Source organism: Lepisosteus oculatus, chromosome 2, assembly GCF_040954835.1.
Source record: "Lepisosteus oculatus isolate fLepOcu1 chromosome 2, fLepOcu1.hap2, whole genome shotgun sequence".
NCBI classification, from domain to species: domain Eukaryota; kingdom Metazoa; phylum Chordata; class Actinopteri; order Semionotiformes; family Lepisosteidae; genus Lepisosteus; species Lepisosteus oculatus.
Window position 1 is genome coordinate 67,636,216 of NC_090697.1, and position 15,290 is coordinate 67,651,505.

Genomic DNA, 15,290 nt, shown 5'->3' on the forward strand with positions numbered 1-15,290 from the left:
AAGTGCAATATACAGTAGGTTCATAATACTGTTGAGAAGGTAGCAAAAGAATACTAAAGGATTAAAGAGCCATACATGCATTTAGCACAGTTTATGAAAGAAAATTAGAAAAAATGCCTTCAATGTAGAAATGATGTGATAATGTATGGACCTAAATTTTGTTTAACGTGTTTATTTTGAACAGTTTTTTTTTCAGCTGTTCCTTTGATAGTTTATGATGTACACATTGGCTTCATCTGAAGAGATTGTCAGAGATTATCAGAGACATATCTGTAGTTTTTTATAGTACATCAAGCCTTTAAATTTAAAGTGCTTTGAATTTTCTTTAGGTACAATCCTTTTTGCATTGGATCTTTCACAATTGATTCAAAGCATATACAGTAGATGCATTGAATAAAGTGCATTGAATGAAGCCATTGTCGTTCACCCACTTGTGCTGACATCAGCAGAGAAAATGAATAAATTACCTTGTGTACTTTAAATGACAAGCATGTCATTTAAACACACAAATATTTCAGACCTCCAATATGACCATATTACTAGCAGTCAGAAAAACAACTCTTCCTTGTTTGTGTTAGCTCCAGTGGTACGTCTCATCCAGGAATCTCAGTGCCTGAAGATATTTCAATCAAGATGTTCCAGCTGATAGTATCACGATTATAGTCCCCCCTCCTTAAGGGTGCTCCAGCCCTTTCACTTTAGACTTCATTCTGTGCACCTGATCCCTTTTACCCAGCCCACCTTAAAAGCCAGGTGCTGACGCTCATCTGGGCTCTGCATCTGGTTTCCGTACCATGCGAGTCCGGGACCTGGAAGCGCCTGGTCCCGTTAAGGTTTTAACCTCTGTTCCTGTTCCTGTTCCTGTTCCTGTTCCTGTTCCTGTTCCTGTTCCTGTTCCTGTTCCTGTTCCTGTTCCTGTTCCGACCCGGTTCATGGTTTTAATTCATTGTTTGGATGGATCTCCTGGCTTTGGACTTACTCTTGTGTTTTTGGTTACCCTCTAAGGATATCTCTCTTGGATTGTTTGCCTCGGCCACACCTCCCCCGTGCACCAGCGCACTTTGGACACGCCCCCCTGTTTTCAGCCCCGTATTCCTGCATGACGTTTTCCTAGTGTTTCCCCACTTCTTCGGATTGTGTCGTCCGCATAGGGTCCGGAAATAACTGTTCGTTACAGATAGCTAAACGCATATTCTCCTTGACCAAGAGAATGGAACATTAGGTAGCCAAACAGAAAAAAGTATGGTTACAAATGTATAATTTCCTGCCAATAGCAAAAGGCAAACTGACAAAATTCTATTCTTTAATTAGAATATTCAGCTTCCTCGTTATTTTTAAAACTGAAGATCGTGATTTGACATCATCTGGGTCAAAAGCCAAAAATAAAGGACATTCATTGCATGCCATAAATATGGAATTTTATTTGATTAATGTAACTGATCAAATAATTTTCTAACACAGTTACACCCCCGCACACATAAACAAGATGACCATGAAAGGGTAGGCAGACTCCTACAACAAACCCACTTGATAAGACCTCTCAGTGACAGTCTTCTTCAAACAAGTCACAGATTTCACAGCCCTGTACCAGAGGTCTAACATCGATCCCAGGAGGCTGCAGGGCTAAATGTGTGATACTGAGAGCCAGTGTTCATCCAATTATGCGAACTGCTTGGAATCCTGGACACAGTCCCAATAGTGACATGACCTCAAACCCCTGAACATTACCAGTTGAGCCATATAGGATGCCATCAGGATACAGCTGTTCAAATGTCAATGGATTGCCTCAAAACTTCGATCTTTGACCTTGTGCTCACTCATTAATCAACAGTCTTTTCAGTGGTCTTTGCAAAATTTGCAAATTGCCAGTAAATAAAAAGATGATGTATTTCATTAAAATCTGAGATGGGTAAAAATGACAGTTATAGGTCAGTGTCAGTGTCCCAGATGGATATTCTCACCTCTGATCTCTCTGATCTATGTCTTTTAAGATTCAGGGTAAAGAATAGAACTTCTCAGAAAAATGTGTACGAAATTCAATTTTCATTTAAAATCTATCTGATTTTGTGTCTTGCAATCCATTATATTAACCTGCTATATGTAGATGATTAACAGTATCAATTTGCCCCTTTATTGATGTGTCATTACTGGGGTTTGAGGACCAGTATTTCTTTTAAACCTTGCTCAATATATAGATCTGTTTTCTGGCTTTATGTATAATCTTACAGGTTTTGGCTGTCATTTGACTGAGGGCGAACAGAACAATTCATATGTTGTAAAGGATTAAGGCACAGCATATGTAATTTATTTCAAAGAGATCCCATTATTGCAACAGATAAGTTACTTGTAACAGATTTTACACAACATTAGCAATGTATTTAGAGAGTCATAAAAATTGGCTTCAGAACTTCATCAACTGCAGTCTCAGGGCTTTATTTTAACTGTAAGATAAATATTAGAACCTCCTTATTATTTCTGTTTCTGTTTGCATTTCCTTGAGTTTTAATTCAGATTGTACTAAGATTAAATATGGCCTTTCCCTTAGATTCTATACTTCACAATCTACCAAAACATTAATTTTATTTTACTATGTGTTTCAACTAGTATTCTTAAAAAACTCTAAAATACCTTTCTGATGAGCAATTTGGGTTGAATATAAAGCATTCAATTTACCTAATGTCAAATTTCAAACACTCCATATTAAATTTCATAATTCCTATCTCATAGTTTATAGTCATGTGTTGACTCTAGCACAATAAATAAAAATAATGCTTCTGAATGTATGAATGGGTAAATTACAGACTTTATTTTTGTGTCAAAATAAAACATTCAGAAGACGTGTGGGAGGTTCACTAATGCCCCTTTAGTAGAGCATTTCTTAGTAATCAAACATACTAGACAAAATTCATTATCCTTGTCAGTCTTACCCCTTTCACACTTTATCAGAAACCCCCCAATAAATAAGAAGGATTACAAATGAAAGGCTATTCATTCCACAGTTAGTATCTAATTGCTCTTAGGTCTAATCCAACTGTTTCTTAAAAGAAGCCAGTTGTATGGCTTCAACCAGATACATGTGTAATTCATGTGCACAGATGTACTTTGTAATGATGAGGGTTCTTTGGCTTGAGCCACTGTGCTTGAGGGACTGCCCCTGGCCATGAGGATGAGATCTTTAGAACTTCTCAGTTCTAGAGCATTCTGCAAGGAGCATGATGGGGTTTCTGGAATCTTCTGATGTGACCAGTGCAGTTAAAGAAGAATTGATATGCAGTAAGATTGATAGGTCAGTGGCATGAGTTTGGTGCTGCCTTTTTTCATGATGATTCATTTATAAATTCCATATCTTAAAACTGAGCACCTCTTTCTTCAGAGTAAAGTCTAAGAAACATAATTGTTACAGTATAAGCTACAACTAGGCAATTCGCCTAGATATGTATGGGAACAGAATGAGTAATCTCAATGTGTTTCTGAACTGGTAAAATAAAGGTTTTGGAAATATTGAAAGGCTCACAATAATTTGTTTTGTAAACTCAACAAATAACTCATTTATGGTTTAGTATTTCCATGTTTTTCAGGGGTCACTACACTTAAAATACATAACTAAGCCAAGAATTAGTTTAGTTATGTTAAGACCTTCAGATTTTGTGGTTATTGCAGTAGTGACAGAAAATAACAGGAAGGACAAACTGGATTGTAATGAGAAAAAATATAGATCCAACAATCTGTTTAATTTTTTTGTTTACTTTTTATTTGCAGAATGTAATCAGTTATAAAAACTTACTAGTCTGGTAAGGACTAATTTCCACGGTTTAGAAAAAAAAATATTTATGAGCTTGAACTACCATATCATTCGATTTTTTTGCTCTGTTCTCTCCAATTGATTGGGGTTGTTGAAATGTGTCCTGGTGTGACACCTGTGTGCTAACAAATTTCTAATTTGTGATCATTTGCAATGATCTTAATGAAGTCTGTAATATTAAAAGGGCAGAAACACGATAATCATGCAGATATTGGGAATAATTGGAGTTGATTAGAGATTTGCAGGAGCGGAACTTTTGGTACAGCTGTTGAACCAGATCATGGAGAGTAAAACAAAAGTTGCATAATGGCATCTTTTTTTCTTGTCAGTATTTGTTTTCTTTTCTCAGTAAACAGAGTTAAATTGTTTCAGCCTCAAAGAGCTAATGCTTGCATTGTGTTAAAAAGTGAATAATGTAGTAGGAATGTAAATCAAGTTAATATAAAGTATTGGGAAATATAATGTACTGTAATTATCTGTAGGCTACTTTTAAAATAAACCATTGAGGTGTTAATTCCTTGAAGAGTCCTGTAAGAACTGTTTGGGGAAAAAGAGAGTTTAAAATATTTTCCATTCAACAGTATATACCATGAAGAAAGATTAATTGTATCTAATGAAAAAAATCCTTTCACTTGGTGTTGCATAACTATTATCTAATTATTGAGATTTTGCTTAGCAGGAACTAACATGATTATAACCATTCCACAATCAGATGAAAATTACATTTAAAAAGACACATTTTTGCTTATGAAAATGACCAGCAGTAAAAGCAATAAGAAAAGTATTTATTTAATTAATTTGTTTTCTGTCTTTCAATGATAATGAGATTGTTTTATAACTTATTACAAGACAGAATTGACAATTTATATTCTTGCATCTTTTCTTCAACAATAAGTGTTAAGAATTTAAATGGTCACTCAAAATCATGTAATTGTGTATTTTTTTTTGCAGCTCCACGTCAAGTTGTGAATGGTAGTAGTCATGTGTGATGTGATTTTTAATCATGTGTTAGAGATTGCACATTAACCCTTCCTTCTGTATAAATTAAAAATATCCACTTCTTTAATGGGATACTCTGCTGTTGGCTCAAAGGCAAATTTATCACAATAGTGTTTATTCATTCTAATCAATAAAGAAAAGAAACATGACACATACATTTTGTGAAGTTCTGTTGACTCATTTTTCACTTTCATGTTTTTTACATTGAGAATAAACAATTTATGACAAGGGAGATCTGTCTATATTTGTACTGTGTACTCATTGTAGCACAAAGAGTACATTAGACCATCAATGAGAGCATTTATGGGAGTTTGCATATGAAAATATTCATTTGATATTGGAATGGTTTGTTACTGTATACACATTTATATGTTATTTATATAGGCTCCATCTCACCACAGGCCCTCTGAGCATAACTTTGACATTTGCAAACAACAGAGTATTATAAAATTAGTTTACTTTGTTACAGACAATATTAACACAAATCCAGATTGTAAAATTGATCTTTTTGTGCACAAAACTGATTAAAATTGAATTTGGAAAATTAATATGGCCAGATTGCTTAATGACTGTTGACGTAAGTTTTAAAGGCAAGATGAAAAAGAAATACTGAATATGATGTATCCGTATTTTTTAAAATCAGACTATAAATAACCTCTGATAGGTACCATTCTACATTTCACTGTTTTCTCATTTAATATACAGTTATAGACATAAGTATTTCTGCTGGTTAGAAACTTAGAACTGTGCTCAGATGTACTGTATCTATTTGACCCTGGTGAGATAAACTAGGTTAGCTTTGAATCTGTGATTGATCCTGTTGTAATTGATTATTGATCATTCGTTGAGTTATGGTCTTGTTTTTCTGGACCATCCTCTGTCAATGATGCTTAGAAAGGTTGTGACTTGTGGCAAGCCGCACATAATATGTTGAAAGTTTATAAATTGTATGAGTGTATAAATTAGGCTTATATATTTAATATCAGACATTATTATAAACATAACAATGATGGGAAGAAAACGAAAAAAAACATAAACATTTATTATGTTTTTGTATTTTCTCTTAGTAAAAAAACATCTGAGGCTTTGCCAAGGCCTTAACTACAAGTAAGAATATTGTAGGATTTTAATACATTCTATCTGTTGTTTAATAATCATCCAGGTCATGAAAGTCTGACATTATCTCTCACAAAGATCTTGTATTTCAAAGCCTGTGATCTGTAAGGGCTGAGCCCTTTTTTGGGTGTATCAGTATCCATTCAGAAAATTTAATGGCTCTCTGTAGAAATGATCAGGTTTTAGTTAACGCCTGTTGGAATTCTGTACAATGTTTACTCTAGGTCTCCAGCCTGAGAAGCCTTGTGCTTTTAAGAGTTCTTAAATCAAGAGCAAATTGACCTGTTTTATCGCTTAATTACCCTGGTTCAACCGAAAACAGTGGGGTTCTGAGAACCATTGTACTATGTGTCTCCGCATGTTGACCACACAGTATTTGTTTCTTTAGCAGCTCATTATTGCTCGGCTTTCCCAATATATATTTAGTGTAATTAAATAAATCCCTTTTGATGCTGAGTTTTTACTTAATTCACTCAGTTGCGAATGAATTCCATGTGTTCCATTTGTAAACAGAAACAAAAACATTTGTAATCTCATACTCACTTAAATCCAACCACCGTTTTAATCAGCTGTATTGTCATTTTGTCATATTACACATAATTCTACCATACTGTAGCAGAGCATGTGTTGGGAGCACAGGCGAATCACTAAGGGGCAGGGTTATCTCATTTAGGCAAGCCGCATTTTTCAAATTCTCACAAGGAAATCACTGAATTGGCTGCACCTGGAATCTGTCGCTTCCCATAAAAGCAGTTCCTGAGGCAGTCAGAGGTTGTCTTTTATACAGACCTTCACAGTTAAGAACAGTGAGTATTTAGAGGAAGATACAGTGGTTAGAGAGATCTTATGTTCCAATAAATCACAGAAAGATTATAGTTGGGTAATTTTGGTAGCAACATTGGTTGTTTTCTGGGTTGGGATGCCAGTAAACAAGGAGGTGGTTAATAAGTGTACCTGGCCAACCTGAATCAACCAAGTGAGGCTCTTGCCACTGATATTGGGGGAATTAATATTGTTACAGTTCACTTTGAAACCCCTTGCCATGCTGTCAGAAAGGAGGATCTTTCACAGTGTACTTTTCTCATACATTGTGTATATATTTATACTCTGCCCGTTTATCCCTGCAGCAAATATTTGCAGTCTTCAGAGAATTAAAAAAAAAAAGTTGGTTTTAGGCTTGTTTTGTATTCAGCTTCTTTGTGCTTTGTTTAGATTGTCTGGACATGAGAACATGCAAACTTACAAAGGACAGGAGGCCATTTAGCTTGTTTGATAGTTGGCAGACTTCTAACATTTCGAGGAGAGGTTAAAGTATCCTGCAGATCCTATATTTATATTAAGCTATGTGAAACTCATCTGTAGGTACTGTAGTTTGACTAATTTAACTGAGATTTGAATATTCGGGAACTAGGCTGGCTTTAAATAGAATGAAGCTAGAAAGGACTGGGTGAGTGTTTTGGACTCATGTAAATTTGTTGAAATGCAAATAAGTTATAATAGATGTAATTATTTTGTGTTTTCTAGCTCACCATTGCCTAAGGACTTTGGTTTTTCACTATTATGATTGCATTATTTAAATGAGATCAAAGACTGAGAAAGCAATAGTTTCAGTCCAATAGCCATCTGAGGTTCATTCTATTTTTAAACAATGTACGAATGCATGCTTAAATGTCACATTGTGTGTTAAGATGGCTTTTATAACATTCTCGTATCATTTCCTCAATTAATTTAGCATTTACTGTATGTAGCATTGTTACTTTTTAATTGTATGAATAAACATTAATAGTTATATTTGTGATAATAAGAAAACCATTGTTAGCACAACAGTTCGAACTCTGTGTATTAGACTTAAACAGGTCTTGGCATCAGGATTGCTGGGAGTTTCTAATCTGAGCTGTAATTATATTGGTGCAGCCTGACCTCCTGTGATGCTGGAGTAATTTCATTACTGAATCAGTGAGGGGGTTCTATTTTCACCAGTGACACCATTTTAGTTTTCTGAACAACTGTAATGTGGGTCTGACGTTGAACCCTTGGCAGATCATAAATACAGTAGCTGGGGGTGTATTATATTATCTTATTATATATTTAATAATAAAATATATATTTTGCTTCCTTGAAAATATGCTAAGGGAAGTACTGGCTAGTAAATTATCTAGTTAGAAGAAGGCCAAAAAATAAAATGTGAAAGTTTAGCACCAGCAATACATGACGATTATAATTCTGATTATTAGTAATGTATTAAGATATCCTGGAACTGAAGATTCAAATACATTATCCGTAGCAAAGAACAGATGCTTCAGACAGATTAAGAAATATTCTGGGGAATGTAATGAATTTTCTCTGTAATGCAGTTTCCTTCGTGTGTTTCTCCTCTCTAATGTAATAAAGGTTCAGAGGTCCGGTTTTTGGCTGAGATTTACTCTGGACATTTTCTAATGATTGGAGACCAGTGAGATTCATCCAACTGAATTTATTGACCACCTTAAGTCCCAGCTCTCACAAACACACGTCTGTCTGACACAAAATACTGTGATTGAAAGCTGCTCTGAGACAAGTAGATCGGCGTGCAAGCTTTACTTCCAGTGCAAAAAAAATGGGTTAGTTTAATAAAGAATGTCTTAAAATGATTAATATGATCAGTCAAGTGTTTTGGATTACATTACAGAGGCAAGTTTTAGTTTTTCTCAAAATATTAAAAATAGGCTGCGACTCTGTAATGGGCTCATTTATATTGTGACTGTAGTTTTTTTATATGATTAAGTACTGTATCTAACTGTAATAGTTCTCTAGTACCCTCTGGTCCTTCACAAACAAAAAAAGATATATGTAAACATCCATTTGTACTGTATGTCAATATTGCAGTATTTTAAAAAGGCATGTACTTGTATTAAGTTATTTATAAAACGAGTTACACTCCTATTGAGAACTGGATGGTTTACATTTCCAATGTACCAGATACTGTTTCTCTCTACAAACTGATTTTGAGAATCCCATTCTATGTTTAAAACTCTTCTATCTGTTGAAAAGCCCAAGTGAACCAATTAGCATGGTGTGTCTTTTGAAGGACCTTAAGTGGTGTTCCTTTTAGTTGATTAAGCTCTTTAGATTGATGACCACCCGCCTGAATTGTGCTGATGCTCCCTTGTGCAAAGCCGATTGGGAAAGGGAAAGCCTGCACTTGTTTGGAGTAGGTAGGTATTTTTATCACCTCGTCTTCTGCTTCCAGAGTCAGTGTGCCAGATCAAAACTCAGAATTGGTTTCAATTAAAATCACTCCCTGTACTAGTTGAATTTGGGTAGAATTTACATCCCTATGCATCATTTATACAGATGCACTTTAAATTTAATAATTAAGGAGAGTGCTAATGACGGCATCATTCTTCTTTAGAGCTTCCAGTCCTGCCAAAAGGAAGGTTTCTTTCACTGGATTGTCCCCATTCTTTTCTCTCAATTTCATTGCACCCCTCCTGCTAATCAATTCATGAACAGGTATATTGCAGGAGCAACTAATGCAATGTAAATTGAGACACTTGGGTCTTTAACAACCTTCTGTTTTGGATTAAATCAATCTAAGTATGGCTTATTTAGAAAAATAAAGTCTTGGTAAAAATCAACTTCTTTCTACCAGTAATATATGATGGTTTATCCTGAAACGCATGCTAAATCCCTGACAGCTCAACAATTAAGAAGACTTCTTTTTCTCCAGTGCTTGAAAAGAACTCAAAAAGATCCTTCAACCCTTCAGTTAGCCCAGTTCATATAGCCACAATGAAGCTACAGCTCTACGTCCTGTGGTAGGGGTCAGGCTCTTACCATTTATGTTTGATTTTATTTAAGCAGAGTGCTACTAATGTAATATAATGTTTTCTGAAAACATAATGTTAAGGCAATGCTATTAAATCTGAGAGTGCTACTGAGAGGGCATTGCTAAATTATTACTTTCCATCTTTAATTAAATAAGTTGGAAAGTGGTAAACTGTTCAGGTTATATTGGAATTCTTGGTTAAAATAAACCAGAGGTGTCTAATCTTGGTCCCTCAGGGCCAGTGTTTCTTCAGCTTTTTGTTCCAGCTCACCATCCTAAATTAGCTAATAATTTGTCTGATTAAGCCAATTTAACAACTTTTCGTCTACAGCAGCTCTTCAAGTGCCGGTACCTTTGCAGAGACCCAGAAAACACACAGACACACCTGCCGTCCAATACTTTGACTGGATAGCCCTGAAAAAATATTATTATATCTTATCTTAGCTTTTCTGTCCCATACCCTTAATTTAAATTCACATTGGTCCATGTAAAAATACATTACATTCTTGCTGCTAATGTTCTTTGATGTACTGTATACCTTCTTATACAGTCCTTCATAAACATCTTGTATAGTTTTATTCCTAACATTTCAAAGCGCCCTGTCCTATTTCCATTCAGGATGAGCAATCCCCTGTATTTTAACAAAATGTACAGTCCAGATGTCAGTGCACTTCAGGGCCTTTGTGCATTTTGGCATACCTCCAAAAACCCACTGTTCTTATATCTGGCCTAGACAGACCAATTGTTCCACAAGCCCAGTGAAGCCTACGGCTGACCCCCAAAACAAAAGTGAAGTTTTAATTCAATGCTATATGATACCACTGATGCTGTTGCAGTATGACTGTGGAGAGGAAATTCATTGAAAATATATGGCCTGAGCATGCAAAATTCATGAGCTCTAGACAAAAACACATATTGTTCTGTTTTATCTGACATGTAAGGAAACACTTACTGTACATCTCGAAATTGGAAAGTTAGACTGGGGCTCTCTGAGAGGCACCATTGTATTTGGCACACTCAGATTGTTATAAATTATTACTGTTGGGCCGATTTATAAATAGTGGTGGAGCTAAAGTGAAGCTAGCAATGGGGGCTGCTGCCCAGATAGAAAGTTACTAAAACTCTGCTTAAAGATCAGAATACAGTCCAGAGTGCATAAATGGGGTTGACCCTGAGACACCCGAAAGAGAGAAACATCTCTTTTCAAACATTTTCAGGTTATTAAGGAATTGGCTGCACCTGTAGGAAACCAATTCCCTATTTAAAGACTCAGAGTAGAGGGTCTGAGCAGACAAAGTTGTCTCCTCAGACCCTCGTAGTGTTACAGATGGTGAGATTCTTGATCTCAAGGTAAGGTGATGTGTGGCGATTGAAAGCAAAGAGACTTTATAAAGGTACAGTGAAATAAAGACCTACAGTAGGATTACCTCAAGTAGCACCCTTGCTTATTACCAGCCAACAACTAAAAAGAAGACTGGAAGAATGGACTGGCCTAAACGGAATCGAGCAGGTTGAGATTATATTCAACTGCTACTTACCATTTTTTGAACACCTCTGTCAAGTTAGAATATTTCACCACTTTTCTAGGTGATGGCCACAGCATGCCAAAGCTTATCCAGGATTCACAAGTCCAATGCAAGACTAAAAGCACAACTGGTCTTCCATTAGATGGGACTTCATTCTGTAAAGGAGAGAAGTGCAATTAACCAGTCAAACATAGTCTTTAGCAGAAGAAAGGAAGCTGGAAGGCCCGGTGAAATCCATATCAACACCAGGAAAACATGCACTCAAGAGATGCCCCAGGATCAAACCCAGAACCCTGGAACACTGAGACAGCAGCAATTATCTACATGCTGCCCTAGGAAATTATTAATATGCAAATTATCCTGTCTTATTAACAAAGTTGTACAATAGAACGTCTGATGACCGCGAGCATTGGCTTTCAAGCACTTTGCTTCATTTATAATCATAGGTAGTGGTGCTGATCTACAGTATGTCTCTTCTGTTCATTGTTTTAGATGGCTTTCTGTTTATTCATCATTGGGGCAATTCAGCAGGAGATTAAAAAGAAGATGAAGAAAGAAAATAAGGCTTTGTTATAGTTTATCAAGTGACGATTGTATATCACCGCTAACTTCCCATTTGTTTTACTTTAATGAGAATATATATTTGCCTGCAAGTCTTTTTATAGGCAAAATTAATCATTTGGAAGTCAATACTTGACATCAAGGTTCTTGATGCAAGCAAAATGTGATACTTAAAAGTTATTTTTGTAGCTTTAGTTTAGCTTTTGAGACATGAATTTACATATCTTGAAATCTTTCCAAAATAATATTCTAAATTAACAAAGGATCAAATGAACCTCATATGTTCTGTTGAACAATATTACTGTATGTTTGTACTGTAGGCAACCATACAGAGGTGTAATAGAAACTTCTTTTAAGTCAAGATAATATAAAGCTGACAACTAAAAGTGGAAATCTGGTGGAAAACAAAAAATAAACATGATACCAAAATAGTTCAGATTGTATTATTTCATTGTATAATAATTGTATGATCAAAAACATATACAGGTATATAATGTCATACAATCCTAAACATTAGTCCTTTTAGTGTAGCTTCCTGAGTTTCAAAACATAACTCCTGCAGGTACAAGAAGGACTTCTAGCATATGTCTGTCTGTAGGTCTTTTCATTTTAGTTTGTGATATTAAGATAATAGTAATATAATTCCTACTACCAGTGCCAGTACCAGGGGATTCTGCTTATCAGTGAGCTTCATGAAAAGATTTAAACAAGACCTTAATACAGTTTTCAGCTACAGAACTACAAACATTGACATTTTTAATTTTTGATGTGATTCCTTCTACACCTTTCAGTATCAACAGGTACAGCCTCAAGTCTTTTGTAGTCAAATATATAATACAATAGTGTGACAAATAGATTTATATTTGTGAGTTGCTCAGAGAGAGTTCTTTGGCGTTTATTTTTAAAGCTCAATGCCAGTAGAAAAATGGAACCCAAGAGAGACCAATGTCTTATGGATGAAGCTGAAAGACAAATTGAAGTCGTAGAACTCTCGTAAAATATACATTACTGGAGGATTTCTGTAATGAAGAAGGTGATTTAATTTTAAATACTGTATCATCAGTGATTCCCTTTCATTTGGTTGTGCTCCCTCTATCCGAATGAAATCTGCAGACATGTATTTGTTAAAGCCCAGGAATTGTTTAGAAAATTATACACTGCTTTGAGCATCATCAGACCCACCAGGTAGCAGACATAAAAGGTGCTTAGACAAAGCTAAAGGTAACATTATATATTTTGTTTTTCTATATTATCAATTTGTACAAGAGCCTACTGCTCATTAAACCTGAAGAAGATTAAACTGATAATGAATGGAAGCCTTATTAGTTTTTCCTTCAACTAAAACTAACCTTTAGTGCACTCCATATATTTCTTGCTAATTATAATGTTTATGAAGTGTGTCAGCTTCAGACGTTTGGCACAGTGCAAGAGTTGCTCTTTTTAGAGTCTTTGATATTTTTTAATGTACGTTTTGTAATTCAGCTGTTCCTTTTTTTCACGAGCCCATATTTTTAAATACCAGTTCCTAATCAACAGTGATCATTACTGCAACCCTACTGCCCTTGGGAGAGATGAAGCCTAATACACAGACTCTGAGTGTGTACCGTAAAGAATTTTGCTTCATTGATGCTCATTGATCCAACAATGCCATGTAAAGCATCAAAAGAAAGTGATAGGCTACTCTTACCAATAACACTAGCAGCTCACAGGCAGGCAGCAGAGAAATTGCAGTAGTTGCATTTGTGTAACAAGCCAGGTATCCTCTTGTGTGTGTGATTCCCTACTCAACACTGGCAATACGCCAATTGCACCAAAGTGTGTAGGGAGTCCTGGTCACAGTCGGCTAATGACTGATATAACTCATGTTTGAACCAGGTAGCCTAGAGAGCATAACCTGTTTTCCAAACAAATTATTTTACAGGTTGACTCTCTTAGGATTTATTCATTCTAATAACATTACAATGCTAGTCATTAGCATTAATTTGAAAACTTGTGTACGTGTCTCTTGTCCTTTCTCATGGTTGTCGCAAAATCTCAGAGCCAGGGTCGGATATCCCAATGAACGAAAGCCACTACAGTATGTAAGAATAAAATGTGTTGTCATTCTATATAAGAAGCACCTGGAAAGCAAACTGTCTGACGAAAAGATTGTCTCATAGCCACATTATCATCTTGTCCCCTTCTCCTTTCATTGCTTTCCACAGTCTGCTGTGATACACTGCCTGACACAGCATGGCTGCCTCCTTCCTTCCCTAGAGGTATCTCCATTTCAGCAACTGATAATTGGTTCAGCTGGGACATTATGGTGCTTTGGGATGCTTCGCTGCAGTGGTGAAAGTGCTCTGAAAAAGTAAGTCACAATTGATCAGATGTGTAGGAGTGCTCCAGAGCAGCAATCTGAAATTCCACTGCAAGTGATGGCATTGTGAGACCCTCAGTGCACCTTGCCAACTTGCGAACTGCATGTGATGCCTGTTGGCATTATGTTAATTAGTACTTTTCAGATGATTTCCATGGCAGCTTTATGTGTAGAAACCCATGAATATTCAACGCCCGCTTTGGTCTTTTGTATTTTTTTTTTGCATTTCAGAGCTGCTTAAAAATTTGAAGAGCGCTGCTCCATAAATTATTAATGTTGGATTTTTAGCAGTGTGTCAGAATTTTGCTCTGCATGCAGACCTCATTGTTGCAGTGAAGGTGAAAGATGCGTGCTTGGAAGGTTTCTGTGTTCTTGGCTTTTTGTTGAACCCAGACTGGTTCACGCAGACAGATTTTTGAATTTATAAGACATGGCTTTGATTGCTTTTGCTTGATGTTTAATCTAAAGGTGTATTGCTGCATTGTACCCACAGCTTTTGACATTAAGTGCGTACGGTTATTTGAGTCAGGGAATCTGATTGTTTGGAAAGTTTTCAATTCAGAAACAAAATGCAGTATTGTGCTGATCTTTTCTGAAGAAGCACAAAAGTGTTAACTGAGTATTTGAAAAAGATTGCTGTTGTTTTTGCCTTTGTTATTTTGTTATTTTTAAGAAACTTTTCAAAAAGATAGTTAAGTCATGTTGTTAAAAAATAACATATCAAGGGTTTTTCTGCTTTTGTAGCAGCTATATACTTAACTGATTTTATTGTACATTAATTTAATCTTGATGGGATCTTTACAGACACATTTTTTTTCTGATGGAAAAGCTACTATTTTATGCACAAACACAACTCCAAAATTCACATCACTTAGAAGAATATGGTATTTAGGATCAGTTGGCATACACTCTTTCTGTATAAAGTAATGGCATTACTAAGGCTTAAGATGTCTGGTATTGATTATTAAAAAGAAAACAAAATCAATGAAAAATTAATAAAATGAAATTTTCAAACCTACCCCTAACACAAGTCAGCATGGACAGGAGAGTTACTAGGGAAGAGCCCATTCACTAAAAGGGTGACAAAACTGATTTAAGTAATTATAGACTGATAAATCA

At 35.6% G+C, this 15,290-nt stretch overlaps 1 protein-coding gene across 4 annotated transcripts in view; it reads left to right on the plus strand.

Annotated features, from left to right (window-relative positions):
- zmat4b (zinc finger, matrin-type 4b) overlaps window positions 1–15,290 on the plus strand; it is a 130,363-nt gene that overhangs the window by 8,261 nt on the left and 106,812 nt on the right. The window contains exon 2 of one of the 4 annotated variants that reach the window (XM_015345661.2): window positions 14,017–14,162. The exons of the other annotated variants lie outside the window; for them this stretch is intronic. The gene's annotated coding sequence lies outside the window, so the exon portion shown is untranslated. The remainder of the gene's footprint in view (window positions 1–14,016; window positions 14,163–15,290) is intronic. 4 annotated transcript variants of the gene reach the window in all.